At 51.4% G+C, this 21,555-nt stretch overlaps 1 protein-coding gene across 1 annotated transcript in view; it reads left to right on the forward strand.

Moving 5' to 3' along the window:
• vipr1b (vasoactive intestinal peptide receptor 1b) overlaps positions 1–21,555 on the forward strand; it is a 209,113-nt gene that overhangs the window by 131,852 nt on the left and 55,706 nt on the right. The window lies entirely within an intron of this gene.

A 21,555-nucleotide genomic window follows, 5' to 3' on the forward strand; every position in this document is an offset into this window, starting at 1 on the left:
TCTGAGTAGCTCAGGGGGCAGGTCAGATCTCACCAAGATATCTCCTATAGTGTCTGAGTAGCTCAGGGGGCAGGTCAGATCTCACCAAGATATCTCCTATAGTGTCTGAGTAGCTCAGGGGGCAGGTCAGATCTCACCAAGATATCTCCTATAGTGTCTGAGTAGCTCCAGGGGCAGGTCAGATCTCACCAAGATATCTCCTATAGTGTCTGAGTGGGGTCAGGGGGCAGGTCAGATCTCACCAAGATATCTCCTATAGTGTCTGAGTAGCTCAGGGGGCAGGTCAGATCTCACCAAGATATCTCCTATAGTGTCTGAGTAGCTCAGGGGGCAGGTCAGATCTCACCAAGATATCTCCTATAGTGTCTGAGTGGGGTCAGGGGGCAGGTCAGATCTCACCAAGATATCTCCTATAGTGTCTGAGTAGCTCAGGGGGCAGGTCAGATCTCACCAAGATATCTCCTATAGTGTCTGAGTAGCGTCAGGCGGGCAGGTCAGATCTCACCAAGACTATCTCCTATAGTGTCTGAGTAGGCTCAGGGGGCAGGTCAGATCTCACCAAGATATCTCCTATAGTGTCTGAGTGGGGTCAGGGGGCAGGTCAGATCTCACCAAGATATCTCCTATAGTGTCTGAGTAGCTCAGGGGGCAGGTCAGATCTCACCAAGATATCTCCTATAGTGTCTGAGTGGGGTCAGGGGGCAGGTCAGATCTCACCAAGATATCTCCTATAGTGTCTGAGTAGCTCAGGGGGCAGGTCAGATCTCACCAAGATATCTCCTATAGTGTCTGAGTAGCTCAGGGGGCAGGTCAGATCTCACCAAGATATCTCCTATAGTGTCTGAGTAGCTCAGGGGGCATGTCAGATCTCACCAAGATATCTCCTATAGTGTCTGAGTAGCTCAGGGGGCATGTCAGATCTCACCAAGATATCTCCTATAGTGTCTGAGTAGCTCAGGGGGCATGTCAGATCTCACCAAGATATCTCCTATAGTGTCTGAGTAGCTCAGGGGGCAGGTCAGATCTCACCAAGATATCTCCTATAGTGTCTGAGTAGCTCAGGGGGCAGGTCAGATCTCACCAAGATATCTCCTATAGTGTCTGAGTAGCTCAGGGGGCAGGTCAGATCTCACCAAGATATCTCCTATAGTGTCTGAGTAGCTCAGGGGGCAGGTCAGATCTCACCAAGATATCTCCTATAGTGTCTGAGTAGCTCAGGGGGCAGGTCAGATCTCACCAAGATATCTCCTATAGTGTCTGAGTGGGGTCAGGGGGCAGGTCAGATCTCACCAAGCTATCTCCTATAGTGTCTGAGTAGCTCAGGGGGCAGGTCAGATCTCACCAAGCTATCTCCTATAGTGTCTGAGTAGCTCAGGGGGCAGGTCAGATCTCACCAAACTATCTCCTATAGTGTCTGAGTAGCTCAGGGGGCAGGTCAGATCTCACCAAACTATCTCCTATAGTGTCTGAGTAGCTCAGGGGGCAGGTCAGATCTCACCAAGATATCTCCTATAGTGTCTGAGTGGGGTCAGGGGGCAGGTCAGATCTCACCAAGATATCTCCTATAGTGTCTGAGTGGGGTCAGGGGGCAGGTCAGATCTCACCAAGATATCTCCTATAGTGTCTGAGTGGGGTCAGGGGGCAGGTCAGATCTCACCAAGATATCTCCTATAGTGTCTGAGTAGCTCAGGGGGCAGGTCAGATCTCACCAAGATATCTCCTATAGTGTCTGAGTGGGGTCAGGGGGCAGGTCAGATCTCACCAAGATATCTCCTATAGTGTCTGAGTAGCTCAGGGGGCAGGTCAGATCTCACCAAGATATCTCCTATAGTGTCTGAGTAGCTCAGGGGGCAGGTCAGATCTCACCAAGATATCTCCTATAGTGTCTGAGTGGGGTCAGGGGGCAGGTCAGATCTCACCAAGATATCTCCTATAGTGTCTGAGTGGGGTCAGGGGGCAGGTCAGATCTCACCAAGATATCTCCTATAGTGTCTGAGTGGGGTCAGGGGGCAGGTCAGATCTCACCAAGATATCTCCTATAGTGTCTGAGTGGGGTCAGGGGGCAGGTCAGATCTCACCAAGATATCTCCTATAGTGTCTGAGTGGGGTCAGGGGGCAGGTCAGATCTCACCAAGATATCTCCTATAGTGTCTGAGTAGCTCAGGGGGCAGGTCAGATCTCACCAAGATATCTCCTATAGTGTCTGAGTGGGGTCAGGGGGCAGGTCAGATCTCACCAAGATATCTCCTATAGTGTCTGAGTAGCTCAGGGGGCAGGTCAGATCTCACCAAGATATCTCCTATAGTGTCTGAGTAGCTCAGGGGGCAGGTCAGATCTCACCAAGATATCTCCTATAGTGTCTGAGTGGGGTCAGGGGGCAGGTCAGATCTCACCAAGATATCTCCTATAGTGTCTGAGTAGCTCAGGGGGCAGGTCAGATCTCACCAAGATATCTCCTATAGTGTCTGAGTGGGGTCAGGGGGCAGGTCAGATCTCACCAAGATATCTCCTATAGTGTCTGAGTAGCTCAGGGGGCAGGTCAGATCTCACCAAGATATCTCCTATAGTGTCTGAGTAGCTCAGGGGGCAGGTCAGATCTCACCAAGATATCTCCTATAGTGTCTGAGTAGCTCAGGGGGCAGGTCAGATCTCACCAAGATATCTCCTATAGTGTCTGAGTGGGGTCAGGGGGCAGGTCAGATCTCACCAAGATATCTCCTATAGTGTCTGAGTAGCTCAGGGGGCAGGTCAGATCTCACCAAGATATCTCCTATAGTGTCTGAGTGGGGTCAGGGGGCAGGTCAGATCTCACCAAGATATCTCCTATAGTGTCTGAGTAGCTCAGGGGGCAGGTCAGATCTCACCAAGATATCTCCTATAGTGTCTGAGTAGCTCAGGGGGCAGGTCAGATCTCACCAAGATATCTCCTATAGTGTCTGAGTAGCTCAGGGGGCAGGTCAGATCTCACCAAGATATCTCCTATAGTGTCTGAGTGGCGGTCAGGGGGCAGGTCAGATCTCACCAAGATATCTCCTATAGTGTCTGAGTAGCTCAGGGGGCAGGTCAGATCTCACCAAGATATCTCCTATAGTGTCTGAGTAGCGGTCAGGGGGCAGGTCAGATCTCACCAAGACTATCTCCTATAGTGTCTGAGTGGGGTCAGGGGGCAGGTCAGATCTCACCAAGATATCTCCTATAGTGTCTGAGTAGCTCAGAGGGCAGGTCAGATCTCACCAAGATATCTCCTATAGTGTCTGAGTAGCTCAGAGGGCAGGTCAGATCTCACCAAGATATCTCCTATAGTGTCTGAGTAGCTCAGGGGGCAGGTCAGATCTCACCAAGACTATCTCCTATAGTGTCTGAGTGGGGTCAGGGGGCAGGTCAGATCTCACCAAGCTATCTCCTATAGTGTCTGAGTAGCTCAGGGGGCAGGTCAGATCTCACCAAGATATCTCCTATAGTGTCTGAGTGGGGTCAGGGGGCAGGTCAGATCTCACCAAGATATCTCCTATAGTGTCTGAGTGGGCTCAGGGGGCAGGTCAGATCTCACCAAGATATCTCCTATAGTGTCTGAGTAGCTCAGAGGGCAGGTCAGATCTCACCAAGATATCTCCTATAGTGTCTGAGTAGCTCAGGGGGCATGTCAGATCTCACCAAGCTATCTCCTATAGTGTCTGAGTGGGGTCAGGGGGCAGGTCAGATCTCACCAAGATATCTCCTATAGTGTCTGAGTAGCTCAGGGGGCAGGTCAGATCTCACCAAGATATCTCCTATAGTGTCTGAGTAGCTCAGGGGGCAGGTCAGATCTCACCAAGATATCTCCTATAGTGTCTGAGTAACTCAGAGGGCAGGTCAGATCTCACCAAACTATCTCCTATAGTGTCTGAGTGGGGTCAGGGGGCAGGTCAGATCTCACCAAGCTATCTCCTATAGTGTCTGAGTAGCTCAGGGGGCAGGTCAGATCTCACCAAGATATCTCCTATAGTGTCTGAGTGGGGTCAGGGGGCAGGTCAGATCTCACCAAGATATCTCCTATAGTGTCTGAGTAGCTCAGGGGGCAGGTCAGATCTCACCAAGATATCTCCTATAGTGTCTGAGTAGCTCAGAGGGCAGGTCAGATCTCACCAAGATATCTCCTATAGTCTCTGAGTGGGGTCAGGGGGCAGGTCAGATCTCACCAAGATATCTCCTATAGTGTCTGAGTGGGGTCAGAGGGCAGGTCAGATCTCACCAAGATATCTCCTATAGTGTCTGAGTAGCTCAGGGGGCAGGTCAGATCTCACCAAGATATCTCCTATAGTGTCTGAGTGGGGTCAGGGGGCAGGTCAGATCTGACCAAGATATCTCCTATAGTGTCTGAGTGGGGTCAGGGGGCAGGTCAGATCTGACCAAGATATCTCCTATAGTGTCTGAGTGGGGTCAGGGGGCAGGTCAGATCTCACCAAGATATCTCCTATAGTGTCTGAGTAGCTCAGGGGGCAGGTCAGATCTCACCAAGATATCTCCTATAGTGTCTGAGTGGGGTCAGGGGGCAGGTCAGATCTCACCAAGATATCTCCTATAGTGTCTGAGTGGGGTCAGGGGGCAGGTCAGATCTCACCAAGATATCTCCTATAGTGTCTGAGTGGGGTCAGGGGGCAGGTCAGATCTCACCAAGATATCTCCTATAGTGTCTGAGTAGCTCAGGGGGCAGGTCAGATCTCACCAAGATATCTCCTATAGTGTCTGAGTAACTCAGAGGGCAGGTCAGATCTCACCAAACTATCTCCTATAGTGTCTGAGTGGGGTCAGGGGGCAGGTCAGATCTCACCAAGCTATCTCCTATAGTGTCTGAGTAGCTCAGGGGGCAGGTCAGATCTCACCAAGATATCTCCTATAGTGTCTGAGTGGGGTCAGGGGGCAGGTCAGATCTCACCAAGATATCTCCTATAGTGTCTGAGTGGGGTCAGGGGGCAGGTCAGATCTCACCAAGATATCTCCTATAGTGTCTGAGTAACTCAGAGGGCAGGTCAGATCTCACCAAGATATCTCCTATAGTGTCTGAGTAGCTCAGGGGGCAGGTCAGATCTCACCAAGATATCTCCTATAGTGTCTGAGTAACTCAGAGGGCAGGTCAGATCTCACCAAACTATCTCCTATAGTGTCTGAGTGGGGTCAGGGGGCAGGTCAGATCTCACCAAGCTATCTCCTATAGTGTCTGAGTAGCTCAGGGGGCAGGTCAGATCTCACCAAGATATCTCCTATAGTGTCTGAGTGGGGTCAGGGGGCAGGTCAGATCTCACCAAGATATCTCCTATAGTGTCTGAGTGGGCTCAGGGGGCAGGTCAGATCTCACCAAGATATCTCCTATAGTGTCTGAGTAGCTCAGAGGGCAGGTCAGATCTCACCAAGATATCTCCTATAGTGTCTGAGTAGCTCAGGGGGCATGTCAGATCTCACCAAGCTATCTCCTATAGTGTCTGAGTGGGGTCAGGGGGCAGGTCAGATCTCACCAAGATATCTCCTATAGTGTCTGAGTAGCTCAGGGGGCAGGTCAGATCTCACCAAGATATCTCCTATAGTGTCTGAGTGGGGTCAGGGGGCAGGTCAGATCTCACCAAGATATCTCCTATAGTGTCTGAGTGGGGTCAGGGGGCAGGTCAGATCTCACCAAGATATCTCCTATAGTGTCTGAGTGGGGTCAGGGGGCAGGTCAGATCTCACCAAGATATCTCCTATAGTGTCTGAGTAGCTCAGAGGGCAGGTCAGATCTCACCAAGATATCTCCTATAGTGTCTGAGTAGCTCAGGGGGCATGTCAGATCTCACCAAGATATCTCCTATAGTGTCTGAGTGGGGTCAGGGGGCAGGTCAGATCTCACCAAGATATCTCCTATAGTGTCTGAGTAGCTCAGGGGGCAGGTCAGATCTCACCAAGATATCTCCTATAGTGTCTGAGTAGCTCAGGGGGCAGGTCAGATCTCACCAAGATATCTCCTATAGTGTCTGAGTAACTCAGAGGGCAGGTCAGATCTCACCAAACTATCTCCTATAGTGTCTGAGTGGGGTCAGGGGGCAGGTCAGATCTCACCAAGCTATCTCCTATAGTGTCTGAGTAGCTCAGGGGGCAGGTCAGATCTCACCAAGATATCTCCTATAGTGTCTGAGTAGCTCAGGGGGCAGGTCAGATCTCACCAAGATATCTCCTATAGTGTCTGAGTAGCTCAGGGGGCAGGTCAGATCTCACCAAACTATCTCCTATAGTGTCTGAGTGGGGTCAGGGGGCAGGTCAGATCTCACCAAGATATCTCCTATAGTCTCTGAGTGGGGTCAGGGGGCAGGTCAGATCTCACCAAGATATCTCCTATAGTGTCTGAGTGGGGTCAGAGGGCAGGTCAGATCTCACCAAGATATCTCCTATAGTGTCTGAGTAGCTCAGGGGGCAGGTCAGATCTCACCAAGATATCTCCTATAGTGTCTGAGTGGGGTCAGGGGGCAGGTCAGATCTGACCAAGATATCTCCTATAGTGTCTGAGTGGGGTCAGGGGGCAGGTCAGATCTGACCAAGATATCTCCTATAGTGTCTGAGTGGGGTCAGGGGGCAGGTCAGATCTCACCAAGATATCTCCTATAGTGTCTGAGTAGCTCAGGGGGCAGGTCAGATCTCACCAAGATATCTCCTATAGTGTCTGAGTGGGGTCAGGGGGCAGGTCAGATCTCACCAAGATATCTCCTATAGTGTCTGAGTGGGGTCAGGGGGCAGGTCAGATCTCACCAAGATATCTCCTATAGTGTCTGAGTGGGGTCAGGGGGCAGGTCAGATCTCACCAAGATATCTCCTATAGTGTCTGAGTAGCTCAGGGGGCAGGTCAGATCTCACCAAGATATCTCCTATAGTGTCTGAGTAACTCAGAGGGCAGGTCAGATCTCACCAAACTATCTCCTATAGTGTCTGAGTGGGGTCAGGGGGCAGGTCAGATCTCACCAAGCTATCTCCTATAGTGTCTGAGTAGCTCAGGGGGCAGGTCAGATCTCACCAAGATATCTCCTATAGTGTCTGAGTGGGGTCAGAGGGCAGGTCAGATCTCACCAAGATATCTCCTATAGTGTCTGAGTGGGGTCAGGGGGCAGGTCAGATCTCACCAAGATATCTCCTATAGTGTCTGAGTAACTCAGAGGGCAGGTCAGATCTCACCAAGATATCTCCTATAGTGTCTGAGTAGCTCAGGGGGCAGGTCAGATCTCACCAAGATATCTCCTATAGTGTCTGAGTAACTCAGAGGGCAGGTCAGATCTCACCAAACTATCTCCTATAGTGTCTGAGTGGGGTCAGGGGGCAGGTCAGATCTCACCAAGCTATCTCCTATAGTGTCTGAGTAGCTCAGGGGGCAGGTCAGATCTCACCAAGATATCTCCTATAGTGTCTGAGTGGGGTCAGGGGGCAGGTCAGATCTCACCAAGATATCTCCTATAGTGTCTGAGTGGGCTCAGGGGGCAGGTCAGATCTCACCAAGATATCTCCTATAGTGTCTGAGTAGCTCAGAGGGCAGGTCAGATCTCACCAAGATATCTCCTATAGTGTCTGAGTAGCTCAGGGGGCATGTCAGATCTCACCAAGCTATCTCCTATAGTGTCTGAGTGGGGTCAGGGGGCAGGTCAGATCTCACCAAGATATCTCCTATAGTGTCTGAGTAGCTCAGGGGGCAGGTCAGATCTCACCAAGATATCTCCTATAGTGTCTGAGTGGGGTCAGGGGGCAGGTCAGATCTGACCAAGATATCTCCTATAGTGTCTGAGTGGGGTCAGGGGGCAGGTCAGATCTGACCAAGATATCTCCTATAGTGTCTGAGTGGGGTCAGGGGGCAGGTCAGATCTCACCAAGATATCTCCTATAGTGTCTGAGTAGCTCAGGGGGCAGGTCAGATCTCACCAAGATATCTCCTATAGTGTCTGAGTGGGGTCAGGGGGCAGGTCAGATCTCACCAAGATATCTCCTATAGTGTCTGAGTGGGGTCAGGGGGCAGGTCAGATCTCACCAAGATATCTCCTATAGTGTCTGAGTGGGGTCAGGGGGCAGGTCAGATCTCACCAAGATATCTCCTATAGTGTCTGAGTGGGGTCAGGGGGCAGGTCAGATCTCACCAAGATATCTCCTATAGTGTCTGAGTGGGGTCAGGGGGCAGGTCAGATCTCACCAAGATATCTCCTATAGTGTCTGAGTGGGGTCAGGGGGCAGGTCAGATCTCACCAAGCTATCTCCTATAGTGTCTGAGTCGACTCAGGGGGCAGGTCAGATCTCACCAAACTATCTCCTATAGTGTCTGAGTGGGGTCAGGGGGCAGGTCAGATCTCACCAAGATATCTCCTATAGTGTCTGAGTGGGGTCAGGGGGCAGGTCAGATCTCACCAAGATATCTCCTATAGTGTCTGAGTGGGGTCAGGGGGCAGGTCAGATCTCACCAAGATATCTCCTATAGTGTCTGAGTAGCTCAGGGGGCAGGTCAGATCTCACCAAGGTATCTCCTATAGTGTCTGAGTGGGGTCAGGGGGCAGGTCAGATCTCACCAAGATATCTCCTATAGTGTCTGAGTAGCTCAGGGTGCAGGTCAGATCTCACCAAGCTATCTCCTATAGTGTCTGAGTCGACTCAGGGGGCAGGTCAGATCTCACCAAGCTATCTCCTATAGTGTCTGAGTAGCTCAGGGGGCAGGTCAGATCTCACCAAGATATCTCCTATAGTGTCTGAGTAGCTCAGGGGGCAGGTCAGATCTCACCAAACTATCTCCTATAGTGTCTGAGTAGCTCAGGGGGCAGGTCAGATCTCACCAAGGTATCTCCTATAGTGTCTGAGTGGCTCAGGGGGCAGGTCAGATCTCACCAAGATATCTCCTATAGTGTCTGAGTGGGGTCAGGGGGCAGGTCAGATCTCACCAAGCTATCTCCTATAGTGTCTGAGTGGCTCAGGGGGCAGGTCAGATCTCACCAAACTATCTCCTATAGTGTCTGAGTCGACTCAGGGGGCAGGTCAGATCTCACCAAACTATCTCCCATAGTGTCTGAGTGGGGTCAGGGGGCAGGTCAGATCTCACCAAGCTATCTCCTATAGTGTCTGAGTGGTTCAGGGGGCAGGTCAGATCTCACCAAGATATCTCCTATAGTGTCTGAGTGGGGTCAGGGGGCAGGTCAGATCTCACCAAGATATCTCCTATAGTGTCTGAGTAGCTCAGGGGGCAGGTCAGATCTCACCAAGATATCTCCTATAGTGTCTGAGTAGCTCAGAGGGCAGGTCAGATCTCACCAAGATATCTCCTATAGTCTCTGAGTGGGGTCAGGGGGCAGGTCAGATCTCACCAAGATATCTCCTATAGTGTCTGAGTAGCTCAGGGGGCAGGTCAGATCTCACCAAGATATCTCCTATAGTGTCTGAGTGGGGTCAGGGGGCAGGTCAGATCTCACCAAGATATCTCCTATAGTGTCTGAGTGGGGTCAGGGGGCAGGTCATATCTCACCAAGCTATCTCCTATGGTGTCTGAGTGGGGTCAGGGGGCAGGTCAGATCTCATAAAAGCTATCTCCTATAGTGTCTGAGTCGACTCAGGGGTCAGGTCAGATCTCACCAAGATATCTCCTATAGTGTCTGAGTGGGGTCAGGGGGCAGGTCAGATCTCACCAAGCTATCTCCTATGGTGTCTGAGTGGGGTCAGGGGGCAGGTCAGATCTCACCAAGCTATCTCCTATAGTGTCTGAGTCGACTCAGGGGGCAGGTCAGATCTCACCAAGATATCTCCTATAGTGTCTGAGTGGGGTCAGGGGGCAGGTCAGATCTCACCAAGATATCTCCTATAGTGTCTGAGTGGGGTCAGGGGGCAGGTCAGATCTCACCAAGATATCTCCTATAGTGTCTGAGTAGCTCAGGGGGCAGGTCAGATCTCACCAAGATATCTCCTATAGTGTCTGAGTGGGGTCAGGGGGCAGGTCAGATCTCACCAAGATATCTCCTATAGTGTCTGAGTAGCTCAGGGGGCAGGTCAGATCTCACCAAGATATCTCCTATAGTGTCTGAGTGGGGTCAGGGGGCAGGTCAGATCTCACCAAGATATCTCCTATAGTGTCTGATTGGGCTCAGGGGGCAGGTCAGATCTCACCAAGATATCTCCTATAGTGTCTGAGTGGGGTCAGGGGGCAGGTCAGATCTCACCAAGATATCTCCTATAGTGTCTGAGTAGCTCAGGGGGCAGGTCAGATCTCACCAAGGTATCTCCTATAGTGTCTGAGTGGGGTCAGGGGGCAGGTCAGATCTCACCAAGATATCTCCTATAGTGTCTGAGTAGCTCAGGGGGCAGGTCAGATCTCACCAAACTATCTCCTATAGTGTCTGAGTCGACTCAGGGGGCAGGTCAGATCTCACCAAGATATCTCCTATAGTGTCTGAGTAGCTCAGGGGGCAGGTCAGATCTCACCAAACTATCTCCTATAGTGTCTGAGTCGACTCAGGGGGCAGGTCAGATCTCACCAAGATATCTCCTATAGTGTCTGAGTAGCTCAGGGGGCAGGTCAGATCTCACCAAGGTATCTCCTATAGTGTCTGAGTGGCTCAGGGGGCAGGTCAGATCTCACCAAACTATCTCCTATAGTGTCTGAGTCGACTCAGGGGGCAGGTCAGATCTCACCAAACTATCTCCCATGGTGTCTGAGTGGGGTCAGGGGGCAGGTCAGATCTCACCAAGCTATCTCCTATAGTGTCTGAGTGGTTCAGGGGGCAGGTCAGATCTCACCAAGATATCTCCTATAGTGTCTGAGTAGCTCAGGGGGCAGGTCAGATCTCACCAAGATATCTCCTATAGTGTCTGAGTAGCTCAGAGGGCAGGTCAGATCTCACCAAGATATCTCCTATAGTCTCTGAGTGGGGTCAGGGGGCAGGTCAGATCTCACCAAGATATCTCCTATAGTGTCTGAGTAGCTCAGGGGGCAGGTCAGATCTCACCAAACTATCTCCTATAGTGTCTGAGTGGGGTCAGGGGGCAGGTCAGATCTCACCAAGATATCTCCTATAGTGTCTGAGTGGGGTCAGGGGGCAGGTCAGATCTCACCAAGCTATCTCCTATGGTGTCTGAGTGGGGTCAGGGGGCAGGTCAGATCTCACCAAGCTATCTCCTATAGTGTCTGAGTGGCTCAGGGGGCATGTCAGATCTCACCAAGATATCTCCTATAGTGTCTGAGTGGGGTCAGGGGGCAGGTCAGATCTCACCAAGCTATCTCCTATAGTGTCTGAGTGAGCTCAGGGGGCAGGTCAGATCTTACCAAGCTATCTCCTATAGTGTCTGAGTAGCTCAGGGGGCAGGTCAGATCTCACCAAGCTATCTCCTATAGTGTCTGAGTGGCTCAAGGGGCAGGTCAGATCTCACCAAGATATCTCCTATAGTGTCTGAGTAGCTCAGGGGGCAGGTCAGATCTCACCAAGATATCTCCTATAGTGTCTGAGTGGGGTCAGGGGGCAGGTCAGATCTCACCAAGATATCTCCTATAGTGTCTGAGTGGGGTCAGGGGGCAGGTCAGATCTCACCAAACTATCTCCTATAGTGTCTGAGTGGCTCAGGGGGCAGGTCAGATCTCACCAAGCTATCTCCTATAGTGTCTGAGTGGGGTCAGGGGGCAGGTCAGATCTCACCAAGATATCTCCTATAGTGTCTGAGTGGTTCAGGGGGCAGGTCAGATCTCACCAAGATATCTCCTATAGTGTCTGAGTGGGGTCAGGGGGCAGGTCAGATCTCACCAAGATATCTCCTATAGTGTCTGAGTAGCTCAGGGGGCAGGTCAGATCTCACCAAGATATCTCCTATAGTGTCTGAGTGGGGTCAGGGGGCAGGTCAGATCTCACCAAGATATCTCCTATAGTGTCTGAGTAGCTCAGGGGGCAGGTCAGATCTCACCAAGATATCTCCTATAGTGTCTGAGTCGACTCAGGGGGCAAGTCAGATCTCACCAAGCTATCTCCTATAGTGTCTGAGTGGGGTCTGGGGGCAGGTCAGATCTCACCAAACTATCTCCTATAGTGTCTGAGTCGAGTCAGGGGGCAAGTCAGATCTCACCAAGCTATCTCCTATAGTGTCTGAGTGGGGTCAGGGGGCAGGTCAGATCTCACCAAGATATCTCCTATAGTGTCTGAGTGGGGTCAGGGGGCAGGTCAGATCTCACCAAACTATCTCCTATAGTGTCTGAGTGGGGTCAGGGGGCAGGTCAGATCTCACCAAACTATCTCCTATAGTGTCTGAGTCGACTCAGGGGGCAGGTCAGATCTCACCAAGATATCTCCTATAGTGTCTGAGTGGGTCAGGGGGCAGGTCAGATCTCACCAAGATATCTCCTATAGTGTCTGAGTGGGGTCAGGGGGCAGGTCAGATCTCACCAAGATATCTCCTATAGTGTCTGAGTAGCTCAGGGGGCAGGTCAGATCTCACCAAGATATCTCCTATAGTGTCTGAGTGGGGTCAGGGGGCAGGTCAGATCTCACCAAGATATCTCCTATAGTGTCTGAGTGGGGTCAGAGGGCAGGTCAGATCTCACCAAGATATCTCCTATAGTGTCTGAGTGGGGTCAGAGGGCAGGTCAGATCTCACCAAGATATCTCCTATAGTGTCTGAGTGGGGTCAGGGGGCAGGTCAGATCTCATCAAGATATCTCCTATAGTGTCTGAGTAGCTCAGGGGGCAGGTCAGATCTCACCAAGATATCTCCTATAGTGTCTGAGTGGGGTCAGGGGGCAGGTCAGATCTCACCAAGATATCTCCTATAGTGTCTGAGTGGGGTCAGGGGGCAGGTCAGATCTCACCAAGATATCTCCTATAGTGTCTGAGTGGGGTCAGGGGGCAGGTCAGATCTCACCAAGATATCTCCTATAGTGTCTGAGTAGCTCAGAGGGCAGGTCAGATCTCACCAAGCTATCTCCTATAGTGTCTGAGTGGGGTCAGGGGGCAGGTCAGATCTCACCAAACTATCTCCTATAGTGTCTGAGTGGGGTCAGGGGGCAGGTCAGATCTCACCAAGATATCTCCTATAGTGTCTGAGTGGGGTCAGAGGGCAGGTCAGATCTCACCAAGCTATCTCCTATAGTGTCTGAGTAGCTCAGGGGGCAGGTCAGATCTCACCAAACTATCTCCTATAGTGTCTGAGTGGGGTCAGGGGGCAGGTCAGATCTCACCAAGATATCTCCTATAGTGTCTGAGTCGACTCAGGGGGCAGGTCAGATCTCACCAAGATATCTCCTATAGTGTCTGAGTAGCTCAGGGGGCAGGTCAGATCTCACCAAGATATCTCCTATAGTGTCTGAGTGGGGTCAGGGGGCAGGTCAGATCTCACCAAGATATCTCCTATAGTGTCTGAGTAGCTCAGGGGGCAGGTCAGATCTCACCAAACTATCTCCTATAGTGTCTGAGTGGGGTCAGGGGGCAGGTCAGATCTCACCAAGATATCTCCTATAGTATCTGAGTGGGGTCAGGGGGCAGGTCAGATCTCACCAAGATATCTCCTATAGTGTCTGAGTAGCTCAGGGGGCAGGTCAGATCTCACCAAACTATCTCCTATAGTATCTGAGTGGGGTCAGGGGATAGGTCAGATCTCACCAAGCTATCTCCTATAGTGTCTGAGTAGCTCAGGGGGCAGGTCAGATCTCACCAAGACTATCTCCTATAGTGTCTGAGTGGTTCAGGGGGCAGGTCAGATCTCACCAAGATATCTCCTATAGTGTCTGAGTAGCTCAGGGGGCAGGTCAGATCTCACCAAGCTATCTCCTATAGTGTCTGAGTAGCTCAGGGGGCAGGTCAGATCTCACCAAGACTATCTCCTATAGTGTCTGAGTAGCTCAGGGGGCAGGTCAGATCTCACCAAACTATCTCCTATAGTGTCTGAGTGGGGTCAGGGGGCAGGTCAGATCTCACCAAGATATCTCCTATAGTGTCTGAGTAGCTCAGGGGGCAGGTCAGATCTCACCAAACTATCTCCTATAGTGTCTGAGTAGCTCAGGGGGCAGGTCAGATCTCACCAAGATATCTCCTATAGTCTCTGAGTGGGGTCAGGGGGCAGGTCAGATCTCACCAAGATATCTCCTATAGTGTCTGAGTAGCTCAGGGGGCAGGTCAGATCTCACCAAGATATCTCCTATAGTATCTGAGTGGGGTCAGGGGGCAGGTCAGATCTCACCAAGATATCTCCTATAGTGTCTGAGTAGCTCAGGGGGCAGGTCAGATCTCACCAAGATATCTCCTATAGTGTCTGAGTGGGGTCAGGGGGCAGGTCAGATCTCACCAAGATATCTCCTATAGTGTCTGAGTGGGGTCAGGGGGCAGGTCAGATCTCACCAAGATATCTCCTATAGTATCTGAGTGGGGTCAGGGGGCAGGTCAGATCTCACCAAGATATCTCCTATAGTGTCTGAGTAGCTCAGGGGGCAGGTCAGATCTCACCAAGATATCTCCTATAGTGTCTGAGTGGCTCAGGGGGCAGGTCAGATCTCACCAAGATATCTCCTATAGTGTCTGAGTAGCTCAGGGGGCAGGTCAGATCTCACCAAGATATCTCCTATAGTGTCTGAGTGGGGTCAGGGGCCAGGTCAGATCTCACCAAGATATCTCCTATAGTGTCTGAGTGGGGTCAGGGGGCAGGTCAGATCTCACCAAACTATCTCCTATAGTGTCTGAGTGGCTCAGGGGGCAGGTCAGATCTCACCAAGCTATCTCCTATAGTGTCTGAGTGGGGTCAGGGGGCAGGTCAGATCTCACCAAGATATCTCCTATAGTGTCTGAGTGGTTCAGGGGGCAGGTCAGATCTCACCAAGATATCTCCTATAGTGTCTGAGTGGGGTCAGGGGGCAGGTCAGATCTCACCAAGATATCTCCTATAGTGTCTGAGTAGCTCAGGGGGCAGGTCAGATCTCACCAAACTATCTCCTATAGTGTCTGAGTGGGGTCAGGGGGCAGGTCAGATCTCACCAAGATATCTCCTATAGTGTCTGAGTAGCTCAGGGGGCAGGTCAGATCTCACCAAGATATCTCCTATAGTGTCTGAGTCGACTCAGGGGGCAAGTCAGATCTCACCAAGCTATCTCCTATAGTGTCTGAGTGGGGTCAGGGGGCAGGTCAGATCTCACCAAACTATCTCCTATAGTGTCTGAGTCGAGTCAGGGGGCAAGTCAGATCTCACCAAGCTATCTCCTATAGTGTCTGAGTGGGGTCAGGGGGCAGGTCAGATCTCACCAAGATATCTCCTATAGTGTCTGAGTGGGGTCAGGGGGCAGGTCAGATCTCACCAAACTATCTCCTATAGTGTCTGAGTGGGGTCAGGGGGCAGGTCAGATCTCACCAAACTATCTCCTATAGTGTCTGAGTCGACTCAGGGGGCAGGTCAGATCTCACCAAGATATCTCCTATAGTGTCTGAGTGGGTCAGGGGGCAGGTCAGATCTCACCAAGATATCTCCTATAGTGTCTGAGTGGGGTCAGGGGGCAGGTCAGATCCCACCAAGATATCTCCTATAGTGTCTGAGTAGCTCAGGGGGCAGGTCAGATCTCACCAAGATATCTCCTATAGTGTCTGAGTGGGGTCAGGGCGCAGGTCAGATCTCACCAAGATATCTCCTATAGTGTCTGAGTGGGGTCAGAGTGCAGGTCAGATCTCACCAAGATATCTCCTATAGTGTCTGAGTGGGGTCAGAGGGCAGGTCAGATCTCACCAAGATATCTCCTATAGTGTCTGAGTGGGGTCAGGGGGCAGGTCAGATCTCATCAAGATATCTCCTATAGTGTCTGAGTAGCTCAGGGGGCAGGTCAGATCTCACCAAGATATCTCCTATAGTGTCTGAGTGGGGTCAGGGGGCAGGTCAGATCTCACCAAGATATCTCCTATAGTGTCTGAGTGGGGTCAGGGGGCAGGTCAGATCTCACCAAGATATCTCCTATAGTGTCTGAGTGGGGTCAGGGGGCAGGTCAGATCTCACCAAGATATCTCCTATAGTGTCTGAGTAGCTCAGAGGGCAGGTCAGATCTCACCAAGCTATCTCCTATAGTGTCTGAGTGGGGTCAGGGGGCAGGTCAGATCTCACCAAACTATCTCCTATAGTGTCTGAGTGGGGTCAGGGGGCAGGTCAGATCTCACCAAGATATCTCCTATAGTGTCTGAGTGGGGTCAGAGGGCAGGTCAGATCTCACCAAGCTATCTCCTATAGTGTCTGAGTAGCTCAGGGGGCAGGTCAGATCTCACCAAACTATCTCCTATAGTGTCTGAGTGGGGTCAGGGGGCAGGTCAGATCTCACCAAGATATCTCCTATAGTGTCTGAGTCGACTCAGGGGGCAGGTCAGATCTCACCAAGATATCTCCTATAGTATCTGAGTGGGGTCAGGGGGCAGGTCAGATCTCACCAAGATATCTCCTATAGTGTCTGAGTAGCTCAGGGGGCAGGTCAGATCTCACCAAACTATCTCCTATAGTATCTGAGTGGGGTCAGGGGATAGGTCAGATCTCACCAAGCTATCTCCTATAGTGTCTGAGTAGCTCAGGGGGCAGGTCAGATCTCACCAAACTATCTCCTATAGTGTCTGAGTGGTTCAGGGGGCAGGTCAGATCTCACCAAGATATCTCCTATAGTGTCTGAGTAGCTCAGGGGGCAGGTCAGATCTCACCAAGCTATCTCCTATAGTGTCTGAGTAGCTCAGGGGGCAGGTCAGATCTCACCAAACTATCTCCTATAGTGTCTGAGTAGCTCAGGGGGCAGGTCAGATCTCACCAAACTATCTCCTATAGTGTCTGAGTGGGGTCAGGGGGCAGGTCAGATCTCACCAAGATATCTCCTATAGTGTCTGAGTAGCTCAGGGGGCAGGTCAGATCTCACCAAACTATCTCCTATAGTGTCTGAGTAGCTCAGGGGGCAGGTCAGATCTCACCAAGATATCTCCTATAGTCTCTGAGTGGGGTCAGGGGGCAGGTCAGATCTCACCAAGATATCTCCTATAGTGTCTGAGTAGCTCAGGGGGCAGGTCAGATCTCACCAAGATATCTCCTATAGTATCTGAGTGGGGTCAGGGGGCAGGTCAGATCTCACCAAGATATCTCCTATAGTGTCTGAGTAGCTCAGGGGGCAGGTCAGATCTCACCAAGATATCTCCTATAGTGTCTGAGTGGGGTCAGGGGGCAGGTCAGATCTCACCAAGATATCTCCTATAGTATCTGAGTGGGGTCAGGGGGCAGGTCAGATCTCACCAAGATATCTCCTATAGTATCTGAGTGGGGTCAGGGGGCAGGTCAGATCTCACCAAGATATCTCCTATAGTGTCTGAGTAGCTCAGGGGGCAGGTCAGATCTCACCAAGATATCTCCTATAGTGTCTGAGTAGCTCAGGGGGCAGGTCAGATCTCACCAAGATATCTCCTATAGTGTCTGAGTAGCTCAGGGGGCAGGTCAGATCTCACCAAGATATCTCCTATAGTGTCTGAGTAGCTCAGGGGGCAGGTCAGATCTCACCAAGATATCTCCTATAGTGTCTGAGTGGGGTCAGGGGGCAGGTCAGATCTCACCAAGATATCTCCTATAGTGTCTGAGTGGGGTCAGGGGGCAGGTCAGATCTCACCAAACTATCTCCTATAGTGTCTGAGTGGCTCAGGGGGCAGGTCAGATCTCACCAAGCTATCTCCTATAGTGTCTGAGTGGGGTCAGGGGGCAGGTCAGATCTCACCAAGATATCTCCTATAGTGTCTGAGTGGTTCAGGGGGCAGGTCAGATCTCACCAAGATATCTCCTATAGTGTCTGAGTGGGGTCAGGGGGCAGGTCAGATCTCACCAAGATATCTCCTATAGTGTCTGAGTAGCTCAGGGGGCAGGTCAGATCTCACCAAACTATCTCCTATAGTGTCTGAGTGGGGTCAGGGGGCAGGTCAGATCTCACCAAGATATCTCCTATAGTGTCTGAGTAGCTCAGGGGGCAGGTCAGATCTCACCAAACTATCTCCTATAGTGTCTGAGTCGACTCAGGGGGCAAGTCAGATCTCACCAAGATATCTCCTATAGTGTCTGAGTCGACTCAGGGGGCAAGTCAGATCTCACCAAGCTATCTCCTATAGTGTCTGAGTGGGGTCAGGGGGCAGGTCAGATCTCACCAAGATATCTCCTATAGTGTCTGAGTGGGGTCAGGGGGCAGGTCAGATCTCACCAAACTATCTCCTATAGTGTCTGAGTGGGGTCAGGGGGCAGGTCAGATCTCACCAAACTATCTCCTATAGTGTCTGAGTCGACTCAGGGGGCAGGTCAGATCTCACCAAGATATATCCTATAGTGTCTGAGTGGGTCAGGGGGCAGGTCAGATCTCACCAAGATATCTCCTATAGTGTCTGAGTGGGGTCAGGGGGCAGGTCAGATCTCACCAAGATATCTCCTATAGTGTCTGAGTAGCTCAGGGGGCAGGTCAGATCTCACCAAGATATCTCCTATAGTGTCTGAGTGGGGTCAGGGGGCAGGTCAGATCTCACCAAGATATCTCCTATAGTGTCTGAGTGGGGTCAGAGGGCAGGTCAGATCTCACCAAGATATCTCCTATAGTGTCTGAGTGGGGTCAGAGGGCAGGTCAGATCTCACCAAGATATCTCCTATAGTGTCTGAGTGGGGTCAGGGGGCAGGTCAGATCTCATCAAGATATCTCCTATAGTGTCTGAGTAGCTCAGGGGGCAGGTCAGATCTCACCAAGATATCTCCTATAGTGTCTGAGTGGGGTCAGGGGGCAGGTCAGATCTCACCAAGATATATCCTATAGTGTCTGAGTGGGGTCAGGGGGCAGGTCAGATCTCACCAAGATATCTCCTATAGTGTCTGAGTGGGGTCAGGGGGCAGGTCAGATCTCACCAAGATATCTCCTATAGTGTCTGAGTAGCTCAGGGGGCAGGTCAGATCTCACCAAGATATCTCCTATAGTGTCTGAGTGGGGTCAGGGGGCAGGTCAGATCTCACCAAGATATCTCCTATAGTGTCTGAGTAGCTCAGAGGGCAGGTCAGATCTCACCAATATATCTCCTATAGTGTCTGAGTAGCTCAGGGGGCAGGTCAGATCTCACCAAACTATCTCCTATAGTGTCTGAGTGGGGTCAGGGGGCAGGTCAGATCTCACCAAGATATCTCCTATAGTGTCTGAGTCGACTCAGGGGGCAGGTCAGATCTCACCAAGATATCTCCTATAGTGTCTGAGTAGCTCAGGGGGCAGGTCAGATCTCACCAAGATATCTCCTATAGTGTCTGAGTGGGGTCAGGGGGCAGGTCAGATCTCACCAAGATATCTCCTATAGTGTCTGAGTAGCTCAGGGGGCAGGTCAGATCTCACCAAACTATCTCCTATAGTGTCTGAGTGGGGTCAGGGGCAGGTCAGATCTCACCAAGATATCTCCTATAGTGTCTGAGTGGGGTCAGGGGGCAGGTCAGATCTCAACAAGATATCTCCTATAGTATCTGAGTGGGGTCAGGGGGCAGGTCAGATCTCACCAAGATATCTCCTATAGTGTCTGAGTAGCTCAGGGGGCAGGTCAGATCTCACCAAACTATCTCCTATAGTATCTGAGTGGGGTCAGGGGATAGGTCAGATCTCACCAAGCTATCTCCTATAGTGTCTGAGTAGCTCAGGGGGCAGGTCAGATCTCACCAAGCTATCTCCTATAGTGTCTGAGTAGCTCAGGGGGCAGGTCAGATCTCACCAAGCTATCTCCTATAGTGTCTGAGTAGCTCAGGGGGCAGGTCAGATCTCACCAAACTATCTCCTATAGTGTCTGAGTAGCTCAGGGGGCAGGTCAGATCTCACCAAACTATCTCCTATAGTGTCTGAGTGGGGTCAGGGGGCAGGTCAGATCTCACCAAGATATCTCCTATAGTGTCTGAGTAGCTCAGGGGGCAGGTCAGATCTCACCAAACTATCTCCTATAGTGTCTGAGTAGCTCAGGGGGCAGGTCAGATCTCACCAAGATATCTCCTATAGTCTCTGAGTGGGGTCAGGGGGCAGGTCAGATCTCACCAAGATATCTCCTATAGTGTCTGAGTAGCTCAGGGGGCAGGTCAGATCTCACCAAGATATCTCCTATAGTGTCTGAGTGGGGTCAGGGGGCAGGTCAGATCTCACCAAGATATCTCCTATAGTGTCTGAGTAGCTCAGGGGGCAGGTCAGATCTCACCAAGATATCTCCTATAGTATCTGAGTGGGGTCAGGGGGCAGGTCAGATCTCACCAAGATATCTCCTATAGTGTCTGAGTAGCTCAGGGGGCAGGTCAGATCTCACCAAGATATCTCCTATAGTGTCTGAGTGGGGTCAGGGGGCAGGTCAGATCTCACCAAGATATCTCCTATAGTATCTGAGTGGGGTCAGGGGGCAGGTCAGATCTCACCAAGATATCTCCTATAGTATCTGAGTGGGGTCAGGGGGCAGGTCAGATCTCACCAAGATATCTCCTATAGTGTCTGAGTAGCTCAGGGGGCAGGTCAGATCTCACCAAGATATCTCCTATAGTGTCTGAGTGGGGTCAGGGGGCAGGTCAGATCTCACCAAGATATCTCCTATAGTGTCTGAGTGGGGTCAGGGGGCAGGTCAGATCTCACCAAGATATCTCCTATAGTGTCTGAGTGGTTCAGGGGGCAGGTCAGATCTCACCAAGATATCTCCTATAGTGTCTGAGTAGCTCAGGGGGCAGGTCAGATCTCACCAAGATATCTCCTATAGTGTCTGAGTAGCTCAGAGGGCAGGTCAGATCTCACCAAGATATCTCCTATAGTGTCTGAGTGGGGTCAGGGGGCAGGTCAGATCTCACCAAGCTATCTCCTATAGTGTCTGAGTGGGGTCAGGGGGCAGGTCAGATCTCACCAAGACTATCTCCTATAGTGTCTGAGTAGCTCAGGGGGCAGGTCAGATCTCACCAAGCTATCTCCTATAGTGTCTGAGTGGGGTCAGGGGGCAGGTCAGATCTCACCAAGCTATCTCCTATAGTGTCTGAGTGGGGTCAGGGGGCAGGTCAGATCTCACCAAGATATCTCCTATAGTGTCTGAGTAGCTCAGGGGGCAGGTCAGATCTCACCAAGATATCTCCTATAGTGTCTGAGTGGGGTCAGGGGGCAGGTCAGATCTCACCAAGATATCTCCTATAGTGTCTGAGTGGGGTCAGGGGGCAGGTCAGATCTCACCAAGATATCTCCTATAGTGTCTGAGTGGGGTCAGGGGGCAGGTCAGATCTCACCAAGATATCTCCTATAGTGTCTGAGTGGGGTCAGGGGGCAGGTCAGATCTCACCAAGATATCTCCTATAGTGTCTGAGTGGGGTCAGGGGGCAGGTCAGATCTCACCAAGATATCTCCTATAGTGTCTGAGTAGCTCAGGGGGCAGGTCAGATCTCACCAAGATATCTCCTATAGTGTCTGATTGGGGTCAGGGGGCAGGTCAGATCTCACCAAGATATCTCCTATAGTGTCTGAGTGGGGTCAGGGGGCAGGTCAGATCTCACCAAACTATCTCCTATAGTGTCTGAGTGGCTCAGGGGGCAGGTCAGATCTCACCAAACTATCTCCTATAGTGT

Source organism: Salvelinus alpinus, chromosome 10, assembly GCF_045679555.1.
Source record: "Salvelinus alpinus chromosome 10, SLU_Salpinus.1, whole genome shotgun sequence".
Classification (NCBI taxonomy): Eukaryota; Metazoa; Chordata; class Actinopteri; order Salmoniformes; family Salmonidae; genus Salvelinus; species Salvelinus alpinus.